Source organism: Dendrobates tinctorius, unplaced genomic scaffold (assembly GCF_039654945.1).
Source record: "Dendrobates tinctorius isolate UK_male_01 unplaced genomic scaffold, ASM3965494v1 ptg000251l, whole genome shotgun sequence".
Classification (NCBI taxonomy): Eukaryota; Metazoa; Chordata; class Amphibia; order Anura; family Dendrobatidae; genus Dendrobates; species Dendrobates tinctorius.
In genome coordinates this window covers 9,576,504-9,592,694 of record NW_027361918.1, presented here as the reverse complement: position 1 = coordinate 9,592,694, position 16,191 = coordinate 9,576,504, and the positions used below count along the sequence as shown (strand labels likewise).

General features: G+C 48.6%; 1 non-coding gene across 1 annotated transcript; it reads left to right on the top strand.

The window, feature by feature from the left end:
* Window positions 1–4,242: 4,242 nt before the first annotated feature.
* Window positions 4,243–4,315, top strand: TRNAA-AGC (transfer RNA alanine (anticodon AGC)). Its single transcript has one exon. It is a non-coding gene; the product is annotated as a tRNA-Ala (tRNA).
* Window positions 4,316–16,191: the final 11,876 nt, after the last annotated feature.

Genomic DNA, 16,191 nt, shown 5'->3' with positions numbered 1-16,191 from the left:
CTTAAATCTAGTTTGAGACTCCAGATCTCCAATCGTCGTCCTCATTATCAGGTGGCAAGTCTCTATTAATCAGATCAGCTCCATTACTTCCAGTAACCACCAGAGGGAGTCCAGAAAGAGAACTCGCAACCCCTCTGTCAATTTGACCAGCTCCACTACCTTCAGTAGTAACCAGAGGTAGGCCAGAAAGCGAATTCACAACAGTCATCTCCGGAGTCATTCTCCTTTTCTTCTTCTTGTCCAGACCCCATGATGAGTTTTCTGATCCACAGCCGTCTCTGCAGACTTCCATCTTCTCCGGTCTTCTGCAGCAAATCTCCACACGATCCCCTTAAAGATAGAAGTGTCATTATAATGCTCCTAAATAAAAAAAAATCTGCAATATACTGTCACCTCACACTATTCCCCTCCCTCCTCATACTGTTTCCTCTAACATCCCACCTGTTCACCATACTGTCTCCTCAAATATTTACCCCCTCACTCTCTATACTGTCTGCTCACACATACTCCCGACTCCCCATACTGTGTCTGCAGACATCCCATCACCCTCACTCCCCATACTGTGTACACATACATTTTCCCATCGCTACTCATATTGTGTCCACATACATTTACCCATTCACTCCCCATACTGTCTGCACCTATCCCCATTCACCATACTGTGTCTACACCCATCCCTCATATTGTTTCTCATACATACATACTCTTTATTTTGTGTCCTCAAATCTCCCCACACATTAAATCCCCATCCCCACTCCAAATCCCCCCACTCATTAACCCCATCCACACGCCAAATCCCCCCACACATTAACCCCCATCCCCACTCCCAATCCCCACACACATTAACCCCCTTCCCCACTCCAAATCCCCCCACACATTAACCCCCATCCCCACTCCAAATCCCCCCACACATTAACCCCCATCCCCACTCCAAATCCCCTCACACATTAACCCCCAACCCAACACATTAACGCCTATCCCCTCTCCAAATCCCCCCACACATTAACCCCTTCCCCACTCCAAATCGGCCCACACATTAACCCCCATCCCCAGTCCAAATCTCCCCACACATTAACCCACATCCCCACTCATTACCCCATCCGCACTCCAAATCCCCCCACACATTAACCCCCAACCCCACACATTAACCCCTATCCTCACTCCAAATCCCCCCACACATTAACCCCCATCCCCACTCCAAATCCCATCACACATTAACCCCCAACCCCACTCATTAACCCCATCCCCACTCCAAATCCCCCCATTCATTAACCCCCATCCACACGCCAAATCCCCCCACACATTAACCCCCATCCCCACTCCAAATCCCCACATACATTAACCCCCTTCCCCACTCCAAATCCCCCCACACATTAACACCCAACCCCACTCCAAATCCCCCCACACATTAACCCTCATCCCCACTCCAAATCCCCCCACACATTAACCCCCATCCCCACTCCAAATCCCCTCACACATTAACCCCCAACCCAACACATTAGCGCCCATCCCCTCTCCAAATCCCCCCACACATTAACCCCATCCCCACTCCAAATCGGCCCACACATTCACCCCCATCCCCAGTCCAAATCTCCCCACACATTAACTCCCATCCCCACTCATTACCCCATCCACACTCCAAATCCCCCCACACATTAACCCCCATCCCCACACATTAACCCCTATCCCCACTCCAAATCCCCCCACACATTAACCCCCATCCCCACTCCAAGTCCCCCCACACATTAACCCCCATCCCCACACATTAACCCCCATCCCCACTCCAAATCCCCTCACACATTAACCCCCAACCCCACTCATTAACCCCATCCCCTCTACAAATCCCCCCACACATAGACCCCATCCCCACTCCAAATCCCCCCACACATTAACCCCATTCCCCACTCCAAATCCCCCCATACATTAACCCCATTCCCCACTCCAAATCCCCCCACACATTAACACCCAACCCCACTCCAAATCCCCCCACATATTAACCCCTGTCCCCACTCCAAATCCCCCCACACATTAACCCCCATCCCCACTCCAAATCCCCACACACATTAACCCCATCCCCACTCCAAATCGGCCCACACATTAACCCCCATCCCCACTCCAACTCCCCCCACGCATTAACCCCCATCCCCATTCATTAACCCCCATACGCACTCCAAATCCCACCACACATTAACCCCCAACCCCACTCATTAACCCCCATCCCCACTCCAAATCCGCCCACACATTAACCCCCAACCCCACTCATTAACCCCCATCCCCACTCCAAATCCCCCCATATTCGGTGGTTCTTCAGCTCCAGAGTGGAGCACACTTACCACCAGCGTTCGCTCTGGGCACCAGGGAGTGACGTCAGCAGCATGATCAGATGACCTGATCACGTTGCTGGCATCACTCTGACCTGGCGGTCAGAACTTTAATAGTACTGGCGTCTGTATAGATGCTAGTACAATTGATCAATGGGAGCCGCCACGCGCACCTTCTCTGTGCCGGCTGTCAGCTTGACAGCTGGCACCGAGAACAGCCGACTCCCAGTCTGGGGGGTGGCAGAACGCAGCCGCCAGGGGAGACACTGCGGACCTCCACATTAGGCGGCCCGACTGAGCCGACCTGCCGGCTGCGCTCAAGGGCAAATGCCTCGGCTGCCCCCACTAGATACGCCTCTGTCTCCTCACCCTGTCCCCTCATGAAACGCGCTCCCCCTATCACCATACAGCACCACTATCATAGCCAAAGTCCAACAAAAGCATTAGTGGAATCTTGATCATTTACCAAACTTTGGCCGACTTGTACCGATCTTGAAGAAAATGCCTGGGAATCCGAATCTGCCAGATCCGTGCCGAATTTGAGATTGGTGAACGTTTTTCCGAACATGTTCCCTCATCTCTACTACTAACAGGAAAGTGGATTTCACACAAAAATGAATTGGAAGAGGTTTTTTTCCCAACAACTTTTGAAGACGATTATGGAGAGAATCTATTAAAAAAACTAATGTTGTTTGCACTGAGAATTTTGAGGAATTTTTGGGACTCCAAAGCTCAGAGCTCTGCTGATGATCCTTAGCATATAAAAGTGGATTATTACAGAGCCAGGCTGTTACTATGAGCACAGTATTGCTCCTGAGCTCTGAGATCCGGAGGAATTTTTGTCGATGTCAGCAGGACAGGACATTGGACGTGTCCTCCAGGCTCTTCACTGATGGACTGATTTCACTATGCAGGAATAAAAGATTATGCATGTCTGCCAGGAACCAAACCCAGGTCAACTGCTTGGAATGCAGCTCTGCTCACCACTATACCACCACCACTTCTTCAGTTGTCTGCTCTCCATCTCTATGATCCTGGAAATATTGCACCTTAGGATGTCAGTCATGGATGGCAGCTTGCAGTGAGTGGTTTAGGGAGTAGATTTTGAACCTGGCATCTTTTAGACATCAGCTCAGGCACCGAGTTTTCCCAGATGAAGGTTTCACAATTGCTCGTATGGCGGCTTTGCTGACTGCAGCTTTCACAAATTACTTTCATTAAGCATAGAGCGCGGGTGACCTCCCAGCTGAAGCCTCCCGGAGACTCAACTTGTCACTCCTTTTAACCAATTCATGGTTTTCATACCCTGAAGATGTGACATTATGTGAAATGTGTATACAATGTTGTTTTGCGATTGCTGTGCATTCTATTCTATTTATGAGGCGCTTGTTTGGTGTTTTTTCAGATGATTTCCAGGCTGAGGATTGTTTCACACATTGGATCAAGTCTTTTGAAGCTTTTAGTAGCATCGATTTTAATTTTGCAGATTTTCTGCACCAATTTGCTAAATTAGGTAACTGTACGTTTTTTCAGTGCGTTTTTTGGAGCAGTTTTTACATGTGTTTTTTTCTGCTGCAGTTTTTGTCTCTTTTTGGTCATCATGTTTTCAATAAAATGGCTTTGTTTCACATACTCCCTGTCACTCAGCTCTGATAAAAATGTATTGATCAAGTCGTATGCAGACTTTACGTGTCTTTAGAGTATTTGAGGAAATGCACTAAAAATCCACATGTTGGGTCCTGATTTTATACATATTTTGCAGTTGGTCTCATCTGTTCAGTGAGTACTGCTGTGATCGTCCCTCCTATCTCAGGGAATCATTATTACAGTAGAGAGGATTATATAAGGCGCCACTGTCAATCAGAAAGAAAGAAAACAACAGGTGGAAAGTGACCGGCTGCCAACTAATCAGTGAGGACAAGGGGGATTAGCTCAAATGGTAGAGCGCTCGCTTAGCATGCGAGAGGTAGCGGGATCGATGCCCGCATCCTCCAACCTTTTGTCAATTGGAGGGAAATTTTTTTTTTCTTCTAGTCTTGTTCAACCAACTTAGTCACGAGAACTATGAGGTCTTAAGCCCCCGTCTCACATAGCGAGATCACTAGCGAGATTTTGTGATGCAACAGCGACCTCGCCAGCGATCTCGCTACATGTGACACACAGCGGCGACCGCCCCCCCTGCTGGATATCGCTGATCATGCTCGAATGTCCTGGGCAATTTTTTCATTGTTGGGGTCCCGCCAGCCAGCGCGCATCGCTGTGTTTGACCAGGCGAGCGACCTTGTTGGCGACGCAGAGCTCAGGGATGCAGGCTGGAATCGTTCAGAATAGCTGCTGTGTGACAAGGTACCAAAGACCTCCGAAGATCGCTGGATGGTTGTTGCGTCACTGAAGAGATCTGCCTGTTTGGCAGCTTACTAGCGAGCATTTAGCGTGCACCAGCAACCGTTACCAGGTTGTATCATTGTCGCGATCGCTGGTGCGTCGCTAAGTGAAACGGGACCCTAACTGTGCTGGGCTCTGCAACAGCTGAATAACAGCCCCGAGTGGTGACTGCTCCAGGGTTGTATGGCCATCACTAATCACCACACTTCTTTTTTTCTTCCCATCTAAGAACATATTAATATACCATCACAAGTCACATTATACACAGGAGCTCTGTATATAGTATATAGTGTACAGGTAATACAGTGATCACCAGTGACATAATACACAGGAGCTCTGTATATCGTGTATATTGTATAGATAATACAGTGATCACCGGTGACATTATACACAGGAGCTCTGTATATAGTATATAGTGTACAGGTAACACAGTGATCACCGGTGATATTATACACAGGAGCTCTGTATATAGTGTCAGTGTACAGGTAATACAGTGATCACCGTTGACATTATACACAGGAGCTCTGTATATAGGGTATAGTGTACAGGTAACACAGTGATCACCGGTGATATTATACACAGGAGCTCTGTGTATAGTGTACAGGTAATACAGTGATCACCGGTGACATTATACACAGGAGCTCTGTATATAGTGTCAGTGTACAGGTAATACAGTGATCACCGGTGACATTATACACAGGAGCTCTGTATATAGTGTATAGTGTACAGGTAATACAGTGATCACCAGTGACTTAATACACAGGAGCTCTGTATATAGTGTATAGTGTATAGATAATACAGTGATCACCGGTGACATTATACACAGGAGCTCTGTATATAGTGTCAGTGTACAGGTAATACAGGAATCACCAGTGACATTGTACACAGGAGCTCTGTATATAGTGTCAGTATACAGGTAATACAGTGATCACCAGTGACATTATACACAGGAGCTCTGTATATAGTACATATTGTACAGATAATACAGTGATCACCAGTGACATAATACACAGGAGCTCTGTATATAGTGTATATTGTACAGATAATACAGTGATCACCGGTGACATTATACACAGGAGCTCTGTATATAGTGTATATTGTACAGATAATACAGTGATCACCAGTGACATTATACACAGGAGCTCTGTATATAGTGTATAGTGTACAGGTAATACAGTGATCACCGGTGACATTATACAGGTAATACTCCTTCAGAGTGAATCTACAATTTTCATAGTCATGAAAATAAAGAAAACTCTTTGAATGAGAAGGTGTGTCCAAACTTTTGGTCTGTACTGTACTCCATTCAAGAATAATACACAGACAGATATGGGATAGATACTTAGATAGATATGAGATAGTTAGATAGATCTATCTATAGATAGATCTATCTATCTATCTATCTATCTATCTATCGATAATACCATGCCTGATGTTTAGTAATAAGCATAATAAAATGGTACATAAAGAATTAAAGACACACACACACAAAATCTGTGTTAGGCCGGAATCAGACATGCGAGAAACACGCACGAGTCTTGCATGTCAATACCCGGAACTGCCGTCGGCACTCGGACCGGAGCATACGACTGCATAGCAATACATGCAGCTGAATGCTCCTGTCCAAGTGCCGGTGGCAGTACCAAGTATTGACATGCGAGACTCGTGCGAGTTTCTCGCATGTCTGACCCCGGCCTAATATGTAATGTCCTTTCCTTTTTTTATAAATATATATATATTTTAAATGGCGTGGGTTCCCATGCAATTTTCTGCGCCAGAGAAGGAAAGCCGACGTCCAGGGCCGATGTTTGTATCCTGGGAAGGGGTTAATACGCATGGAGGTTCCAAGGCTGTGAATATCAGCCCACAGCTAGCCTTTCTGGCTACTAAAATGGAGCCCCCCCAAAAAAAATAAAATGATGTGGGGTCCCCCAATAATTAATAGCCAGAATGGCTATGCAGACAGCTGAGGGCTGATATTCATAGCCTAGAGAGGGTCAATGGATATTGGACAACCCCTGGCTAGAAACACCAGCCCGCAGCTACCCCAGAAATGACGCATCTCTAAGATGCGCCAATTCCGGCGCTTAGCCTCTCTCTTCCCACTACCATGTAGCGGTGGCATATGGGGTAATAAGGGGTTAATTGTTACGACTGCAACCCAGCCGACACCTCCATGTTGCCCGACCACGACAACGTGGGGCGAGCGTCCCAGGTGGGGATGGTATGTGGACCCACTGGACCACATAGATTAACCTGGACCTACCCACACTAGGGAAGGGCAGCGAGCAGGGTCTGTGGCAGCTGAGCATGTGGACGAGATAGTGACATGCAGAACTACACTCACTGGCCACTTTATTAGGTACACCTGTCCAACTGTGTGTTAAGACTTAATTTCTAATCAGCCAATCACATGGCGGCAACTCAGTGCATTTAGGCATGTAGACATGGTCAAGACAATCTCCTGCAGTTCAAACCGAGCATCAGTATGGGGAAGAAAGGTGATTTGAGTGCCTTTGAACGTGGCATGATTGTTGGTGCCAGAAGGGCTGGTCTGAGTATTTCAGAAACTGCTGATCTACTGGGATTTTCACGCACAACCATCTCTAGGGTTTACAGAGAATGGTCCGAAAAAGAAAAAAAATCCAGTGAGCGGCAGTTCTGTGGCCGGAAATGCCTTGTTGATGCCAGAGGTCAGAGGAGAATGGGCATACTGGTTCGAGCTGATAGAAAGGCAACAGTGACTCAAATTGCCACCCGTTACAACCAAGGTAGGCAGAAGAGCATCTCTGAACGCACAGTGCGTCGAACTTTGAGGCAGATGGGCTACAGCAGCAGAAGACCACACTGGGTACCACTCCTCTCAGCTAAGAACAGGAAACTGAGGCTACAATTTGCACAAGCTCATCAAAATTGGACAGTAGAAGATTGGAAAAACGTTGCCTGGTCTGATGAGTCTCGATTTCTGCTGCGACATTCGGATGGTAGGGTCAGAATTTGGCGTAAACAACATGAAAGCATGGATCCATCCAGCCTTGTATCAACGGTTCAGGCTGGTGGTGGTGGTGTCATGGTGTGGGGAATTTTTTCTTGGCACTCTTTGGGCCCCTTGGTACCAATTGAGCATCGTTGCAACGCCACAGCCTACCTGAGTATTGTTGCTGACCATGTCCATCCCTTTATGACCACAATGTACCCAACATCTGATGGCTACTTTCAGCAGGATAATGCGCCATGTCATAAAGCTCGAATCATCTCAGATTGGTTTCTTGAACATGACAATGAGTTCACTGTACTCAAATGGCCTCCTCAGTCACCAGATCTCAATCCAATAGAGCATCTTTGGGATGTGGTGGAACGGGAGATTCGCATCAGGGATGTGCAGCCGACAAATCTGCGCCAACTGTGTGATGCCATCATGTCAATATGGTCCAAAATCTCTGAGGAATGCTTCCAGCACCTTGTTGAATCTCTGCCACGAAGAATTGAGGCAGTTCTGAAGGCAAAAGGGGGTCCAACCTGTTACTAGCATGGTGTACCTAATAAAGTGGCCAGTGAGTGTATATGTCACCACACAACTTCAGGTAAGAAGAACATAAAGTTTACTCAAACAAAATCACAGTACATAAACAAAACATAACTATGCCAGGCTTCTGACTCTGCACATCAGGGAAAGGTACATGTCTCAGGATAGCAGTTGAAGGCATGAGAAGATCACGGGTTGATGCAGTCTAGGGTCCTCTGGCATGGGCATACTAGGATGGCCTCTCTCTCAGGCCTCAGGCGTAGTAAAGGCTTAGCAGGAGAACATCAGACACTGACCTCGTGTCATGATCCAGCGTGGATCTGACAGTTTAAATGGATAAGTGAACTTTTTTCCTTTGGCTAGGTGCCAAAGTGATGTGATTGCCCCTGGTGGCCATTAGAATTATTACACATGGTGTTGTTCATTTTAAGTTGCCCCGGTGGTGGTGAGCGGTAGCGCACTTTAGTTTCTTTGGTTTAGTGCACGTAATTATAAATCAGGTGTGAGGCTCTTTAAAAGAGTTCAGGTGTGTTTGATGACTGGTGGTGATTGTGTGTTAGTCATTCACAAGGAAGCCTGGGTGAAAGAAGGAGCTGAACATGAGTCCTGCGCAGCCCAGCCAGAGGGGACAAGTGGCAGCTATGTGGTCTGCAAGAAGGGCTGGCATGGCGTGGTGGAGTCACAGTTTATGGTGTCGGCAGGAAGTGCTTGCATGGCTTGGTGGAGTGACGACTATGGAGAGAGTTGCACTCAGCATGCGGGACTTGGTTGCTGAGAGCTGGACTCAAGCATGCTTGACTTTTTGGGCAGGAGCTGAACTCATCTTTGGACTCTGTTACTGGACTTCTGCAATTGGTGGTGGACTCTGCTCCAAGGCTGCACTATGGTGAAGGATCCAGTTATGGTGATGGATCCGGGTGGAGGAGAAGATGTACACAGGTGGTGGGCTCTGTTGCTAGGAGCGTACGCAACAGAGCAAAGCTAAGTTGTTGTTCCCCCTGTATTGTCATTTTCCCTCATGTGTGTTTAGTGCAGTGGTGGGATTAGTTTCCGCACCGACCAATTCTCTAGTGAGGGTTTAGGTTCAGGGCGAGCTAGGGTTTTTAGGCTCCTGTGCGTCGCCCGTTGCGGAACCAGCAAAGGGAACGTTAGGAGTGCAGGAACACAGGCTCAGGGGAGTTCAGGAGGTCTCCACTTCCCTATTCCCTATTGCAGGGCCCACCATTGTTAATGTTTCCCAGGTTCCCCTTTATTATTTAAATTCACCTAACTGGAGGCGGGGTTTCCAGACTACTTTATGTATAACGTGTAATACCTAAATTCGCCAGTTGGAGGCGGCGTATCCAGCTGCACGTTTTATTATTTAAATTCGCCCCACTGGAGGCACTGTATCCAGGGTCATGGGTGTCTTATGGGTTCGCTTTGCGGTACTCGCTGCGTCCAGACACACGTGACCGTGACACCTCGGACAGGCATCAGATGATGGCAGGGGTCATCACGGGTTGATGTAGTCCAGGGTCATCTGGCATGGGCATATCAGGATGGCCTCTCTCTCAGGCCTCAGGCATAGCACAGACTCAACAGGAGAACATCAGATACTGACCCAGACAGATGTCATTACAGGGTGGATCCCAGGGAACCAGCGGAATATCGAGACACAGGCAGGACAGGAACAGGAAGACCAGCATGGCAACACAGGTCATCGGCTGGTTAGATCCAGACAAAGCCGTCACCAAGAAATAAGGCTGGAGACTCCCCAGGAACACGGAGGAGTCCATCCAGGAACAGAAGCGGGACCGACTCTGCAAAACAGGCTGGACCATGGATCAGACATCTGGACACAGGCAGGAAGACCAGACATCGGAAGATATCAGGACATAGGGACATCAGGACACAGGCTGGACACTGGGACACAGGCTAGACATAGGGACACAGGCAGGACAGAAACAGGAACACTGGCATGGCAACATAGGTCATTGGCTAGTGAGATGCAGGAAGAGCTGTCACCGTGAAACAAGGCTAGAGACTCCACAGGAGCACAGGCGGGACTGACTCTGGAACACAGGCTGGACCACCAGGACCACGGACCAGACATTTGGACACAGGCTGAACAACCATCACCACAGACCGAACATCGACACACATCAGGTCATCAGGAAGGACATCTAATAATAATAATATAATAATAAATTTTATTTTTATAGCGCCGACATATTCCGCAGCACTTTACATTTCAGAGGGGATTTGTACAGACACAGACAATAGACATTACAGCATAACAATAATCACATACAGTAGATTATAACAAATACCAAGAGGAGTGAGGGCCCTGCTCGCAAGCTTACAGACTATGAGGAAAGAGGTAGACACGAAAGGTGGGTGGTAACAGTTGCCCTGATTGTATGGACCAGCCATAATGTTAAGTGTGTGACAGTACAGACACAGAGGGCTAATGGATGCATAAAGCATGTGGGAACATGATGCAGGAAATCTGGTTATGGTAAAACTTTTGGCTGTGCCACACAGGGATAGATTAGGTTAATGTGTTGAGGCGATAGGCCAGTCTGAATAAATGCGTTTTCAGGACACGCTTAAAATTGTGGGGATTGGGGACTAATCGTATTGACCTGGGAAGTGCATTCCAAAGAATTGGCGCTGCACGTGTAAAGTCTTGGAGACGGGAGTGGGAGGTTCTGACTATTGAGGATACTAACCTCAGGTCATCAGCAGAACGGAGGGAGCGGGTAGGGTGGTATACTGAAACAAGGGAGGAGATGTAGGGTGGTGCTGAGCCTTGGAGGGCTTTGTGGGTGAGGGTAATAAGTTTATACTGAATTCTGGAGTGGATGGGTAGCCAGTGTAATGACTGGCACAAGGTAGAGGCATTGGTGTAACGATTGGTGAGAAATATGATCCTGGCTGCAGCATTCAAGACAGATTGGAGAGGGGAGAGTTTGGTAAGAGGGAGACCGATTAGAAGAGAGTTTCAATAGTCGAGACGAGAATGAATAAGAGAAACAGTAAGAGTTTTTGCAGAGTCAAAAGTAAGAAAAGGTTGAATTCTAGAAATGTTTTTGAAGTGCAGATGAAAAGAGCGAGCCAGTGATCGAATGTGGGGGGAAAAGGAAAGCTCGGAATCAAGTATGACCCCAAGATAGCGGGCCTGTTGCTGGGGAGTAATAGTGGAGCCACACACGGAAATGGCAATGTCGGGTATAGGTACATTAGTAGAGGGAGGAAACACCAGGAGTTCAGTCATCTAGACATCATAGAATTAGAGTTGAGCGACTTTTGTTTTTTTAGGGTCGAGTTACGTTTCGTGAAACCCGACTTTTCCAAAAGTCGGGTCGAGCAAGATCGGCCAATTATAGGGAAAAGTCGGGGTCGTTCCGAAACACGAAACCCAATGTAAGTCAATGGGGAATAAAAGTCGGCAGTGAGTGGAGGACAGGAAACACACCTACAGTGCCCATTTGAATGCCAAAAGCATCAATTCTTCTTACTTAAGCTTGTCAACCTTAATTAACTTCATAATACAAGTTACGCACTGAAAAATGGGGGTTATTTGGCTAAAATTGTGGGGGGGTAGGGCTGGCTCCAGGTTTTCATGTGCCCTGGGTGAAAGAGCGCCCCTTTAACACATACCACAACTCATCATGCTCCGATACGGCAGAGAGATAGCGGTATAGTACAATGACAAATACTTCACTTTTTACATCTCATGACGAGGCCCATCTATTTCTCCATATAGAATCATTGGTCCCATATAATGTTTGAAACAGTATATGATGAGCTCCACATAATGCTACAGTATATGTTGGTCCCCATGGATGAAGCTCCACTGTCTTATGGGCCCAAATAATGCTCCAAACATAATGGGCCCCATTTCTAATGCTCTAGTGTATAATGGGCCCTGTAAATGCTGCTCCAGTGTCTGATGTCCACCTTTGGAATGTTCCAGTGTATGGTGGGCCCCATCTATCATTCTCCAGAGTATAGTGCTCCCCAAAAATTGCTGTCCCAACATTGAAAACAATCAAATAAGTCTCCTCGCTAGGGAATCCCTGTACTAGTCTAGACTCCTCGTCGTCCCCATCTTCCATCTCACTGCACAGTATTTCAACCTTGCAAGTGCTGTGATCCTGGGCAAGCAGGGGGGGCCCACTCGTTGGCGACGGCACTGGCACAGGGCCCCTGATAGTACGGTGGTGTGTCTGATGGCGGGTGGGCCGAACCTGCACTTTCATATGCAGCTTCCTCTTTGTCACCGTGTAAGATGGAACTGTATATGGGAAGGGTAACCTGAGTTTCATCAGGGTCAGATTCAGGTCATGTAGCGTGCGAGGGGAATGTAGTGGTCTGGGTCAATGTACCAGCAGAGTCATCGAGCAGTGGCTTGGCATCAGTGCACATGTGTCGCCCCCAGGAGTACGGTCGCCACAGTGGCATTACCTTCCTCCTAGGGAGTGTGATGTCATGCTTGGGAGCAACGAAGGATCTCTCTAGCAGGTTAACTGATTGGGCGGCGTTATTCCCACGAGTCATGACCCTCCAAACAGCGTTCATGAAGGCAAAGTGTTTGTTTTACGTGGGCAGTATGGTTGCAAAGCTGAACCTTAAAGGAATGTCCAGAAGGGCACCACCAGGAGTGGAGCCTACGGTTAAATTCGACTCCACCTGGGAAACCTAAACCATGCCAGCTACAGAAAAGATGCACACATTGCAAGCTTAATTCCGTTAATGAACGAGACTCCGTCATGCCCCGCGGTCCGAGTCCGGCTTACTAGAGGGACACGTGAGGCTCTGGCACATGAGATTGGCCAATAACTGGTGTGTCATGCCCTTACATGTCCGTGGCTGCATGTGCGCTACACTGAAAAGGCCAGCGTTTGTCGCTTACAAGTGCAGATAACCCGCTGAACAACGTTAGTGATGGGGATCACTGATTACAATTATTACCCGCGAACGATGATTTCCCAGTAAGTGCAGGTCAACCGCACTTCCGGAATTAGGCCTAACCGTCATTCCTGAAAAAATGAAAAACTTACGTGTGCAAACCACAGGTGCTGTAGCTTGCTTAACAGCTCGCCAGCCGTTCTCACGCCTAGTATGGATTACACGTGATTGCACAAAGGTGAGAAAGGGTACCGTATCCCCGGATAACATGTATGGATAGTGTACACATTCAAAATATGTCTATACATCAGGAGGCAGGCTCAGACGGTGTTAGGCCCAGTATGGCTTGCACGTGATTGCACAAAGGTGAGAAAGGGTACCGTATCCCCGGATAACACGTATGGATAGCGTACACATTCAAAATATATGTCTATACATCAGGAGGCAGGCTCAGACGGTGTCAGGCACAGTATGGATTTGACGGCCCGGACTACACAGCGGAGGAGCAGGGAGAGGTAAAGATTGCAAATGCTGGGGCCCTGCCCAAGCAAGGGGGGCCCACTCGTGGGCGTCGGTACTGGCACTGGGCCCCTCATAGTACGGCGGTGTGTCTGACGGCGGGTGTGCACCACCACCGTCAGAGACACTTGATTGCACTATGAGGGACCCTGTGCCAGTGCCCGCGCCCAAGAGTCGGCCTAGCCACCTGTCCAGGGCAACGGCACTCGCACGGTGTCGTGCGCTAGGTGGTGACCCCGGCCATGGGGGGGAGGCAGCACAGTTAGGGAGTTTTAGAAAGTGGCATATGTTGATGTTGGACATTCAGCTGATGCAAAAGGCGAAATAGGTCAAGTCCCAGGAAGAGGTGGACCAAAGCAAGCCATTTTTTCTGTCACCCTATGTGTCATCAGGGGAAGGTGGGACAAAATCCTTGGAAACCCATGCATGGTTCATTTTAATGAAGGTTAGATCATTCCAATTTTGGGTTGACAGATGGGTCCTCTTTTCTGTCAGGATTGATCCAGCAGCACTGAAGACTCTTTCCGATAGCACACTTGCAGCTGGGCAAGCGAGCTCCTGTAAGGCATATTGTGCCAATTCAGGCCAGGTGTCCAGTTTAGCGGCCCAATAGTCAAAGGGGAATGACCTGTGTGGGAGAACATCGATATGGGAGGAAAAGTAGTTTGTAACCATAGTTGACAACTGCTGTCTCCTGTCACTTTCCATCGATGCAGTATTACCAGTTGTGTGAGCGGTACTTGAAAAATCAGTCCACAACATTGTCATGAAGCCCCTGTCTCCAATGCCACTTCTGCTGTGTGCACCATGAACACCTCTGTCAAGCTGCCCCCGGCCCGTACGGCTCGTGTGAGAACCATCACCGCTGCTGTGTGCTGGGAATGCCTCAAGCAACCGATTTACCAGAGTTGCTTGTTTATTAGCCAATATTAGGTCAAGGTTCTCCTGTGGCATGATGTTTTGTAATTTGCCTTTATAGCGTGGATCCAGGATGCTGGCCAACCAGTAGTCGTCATTGTTCATCATTTTGGCAATGCGGGGGTCCCTTTTTAGGATCTGCAAGGCATAATCTGACATGTGGGCCAATGTTCCCGGTGTCAATGATGCACTGCGAGTGCTGGTTGGAGGAGCACTTTCTGGCAAATCCACATTCCTCCAGTCACGCACAAACCCTGTACCAGACCTTGCCACGCCAACATTTTCACTTGCCCCACGAGATGCATCCTCCTCCCCTAAGTAATCATCCCCATCATCATCCTCCTCCTCCTCTTCTTCCTCCACCTCGTCCAGGAGAGGTCCCTGAGCAGACAATGGCTGAATGTCATCAAGGATTCCCTCCTCATCTTCCTCCTCATCAACATTGGCTACAGACGCCTGCTCCTTAAGGTGCGTCAAAGTTTGCATGAGCAGGCGCATAAGTGGGATGCTCATGCTTAGGATGGCGTCGTCTGCGCTTACCAGCCGTGTGCATTCCTCAAAACACTGAAGGACTTTACAGAGTTCTTTCAGCTACGTCCACTGCACACCTGTCAACTCCATGTCTGCTCTCAAAGTGCCTGGCCGTGTATCCTCCCAAAAATGCATTATGGCCTGCCTCTGCTCGCACAGCCGCTCCACCATGTGCAGGGTGGAGTTCCACCTTGTTGCAATGTCGATAATGAGGCGGTGGTTGGGAAGGTGGAGCAATCGCTGCAGCTTCTGCATACGAACGGAGTGTACAGGCGACCGGCGGATGTGCGCGCACAGTCTACACACCTTCTGGAGCAGGGCTGTTAACTCCGGATAATTTTTGAGGAAGCACTGCACCACCAGGTTCAAGGTGTGAGCCAAGCAAGGTATGTGGCTGAGTTTTGAAAGGGCTATGGCTGCCACAAAATTACGGCCGTTATCACTAACTACCTTGCCTGCCTCAAGATGTACACTGCCCAGCCATGACTCAGTTTGTCGCTTCAAGTACTCGGCCAGCACCTCGGCGGTGTGTCTGTCGCCCAAACACATCATCTGCAGCACAGCCTGCTGACGCTTTCTACTAGCTGCTCGATAGGGGGACACCTCGTGTGCAACAGTGGCAGCTGCAGATGGAGTGCTCGTACGACTGTGCTCTGCGGACGAGCTTTCGCTTCTGGAGGAGGATGAGGAGGGTCGAACGCCTACAGCCAACTGTTTCCTATACCATGGGCTAGGCAGCACTGTCCCACCACCGCTGTCCCCTGTGGACCCTGCATCCACCACATTAACCAAGTGCGCAGTGATGGACATGTAACGGCCCTGGCCATGCCGACTGGACCATGCATCAGTTGTGAGGTGCACCTTTCCACTCACTGACTGCTTGAGTGCATGGACAATGCGGTCTTTTACATGATGGTGGAGGGCTGGGATGGCTTTGCGAGAAGAAGTGGCGACTGGGTAGGTCATAGCGTGGTACTGCATAGGCCATGAGTTCGCGGAAAGCTGTGGTTTCCACCAACCGAAAGGGCATCATCTCAAACGAGATTAGTTTGGCAATGTGGGCGTTCAAACCCAGTGTACGCGGATGAGAGACTG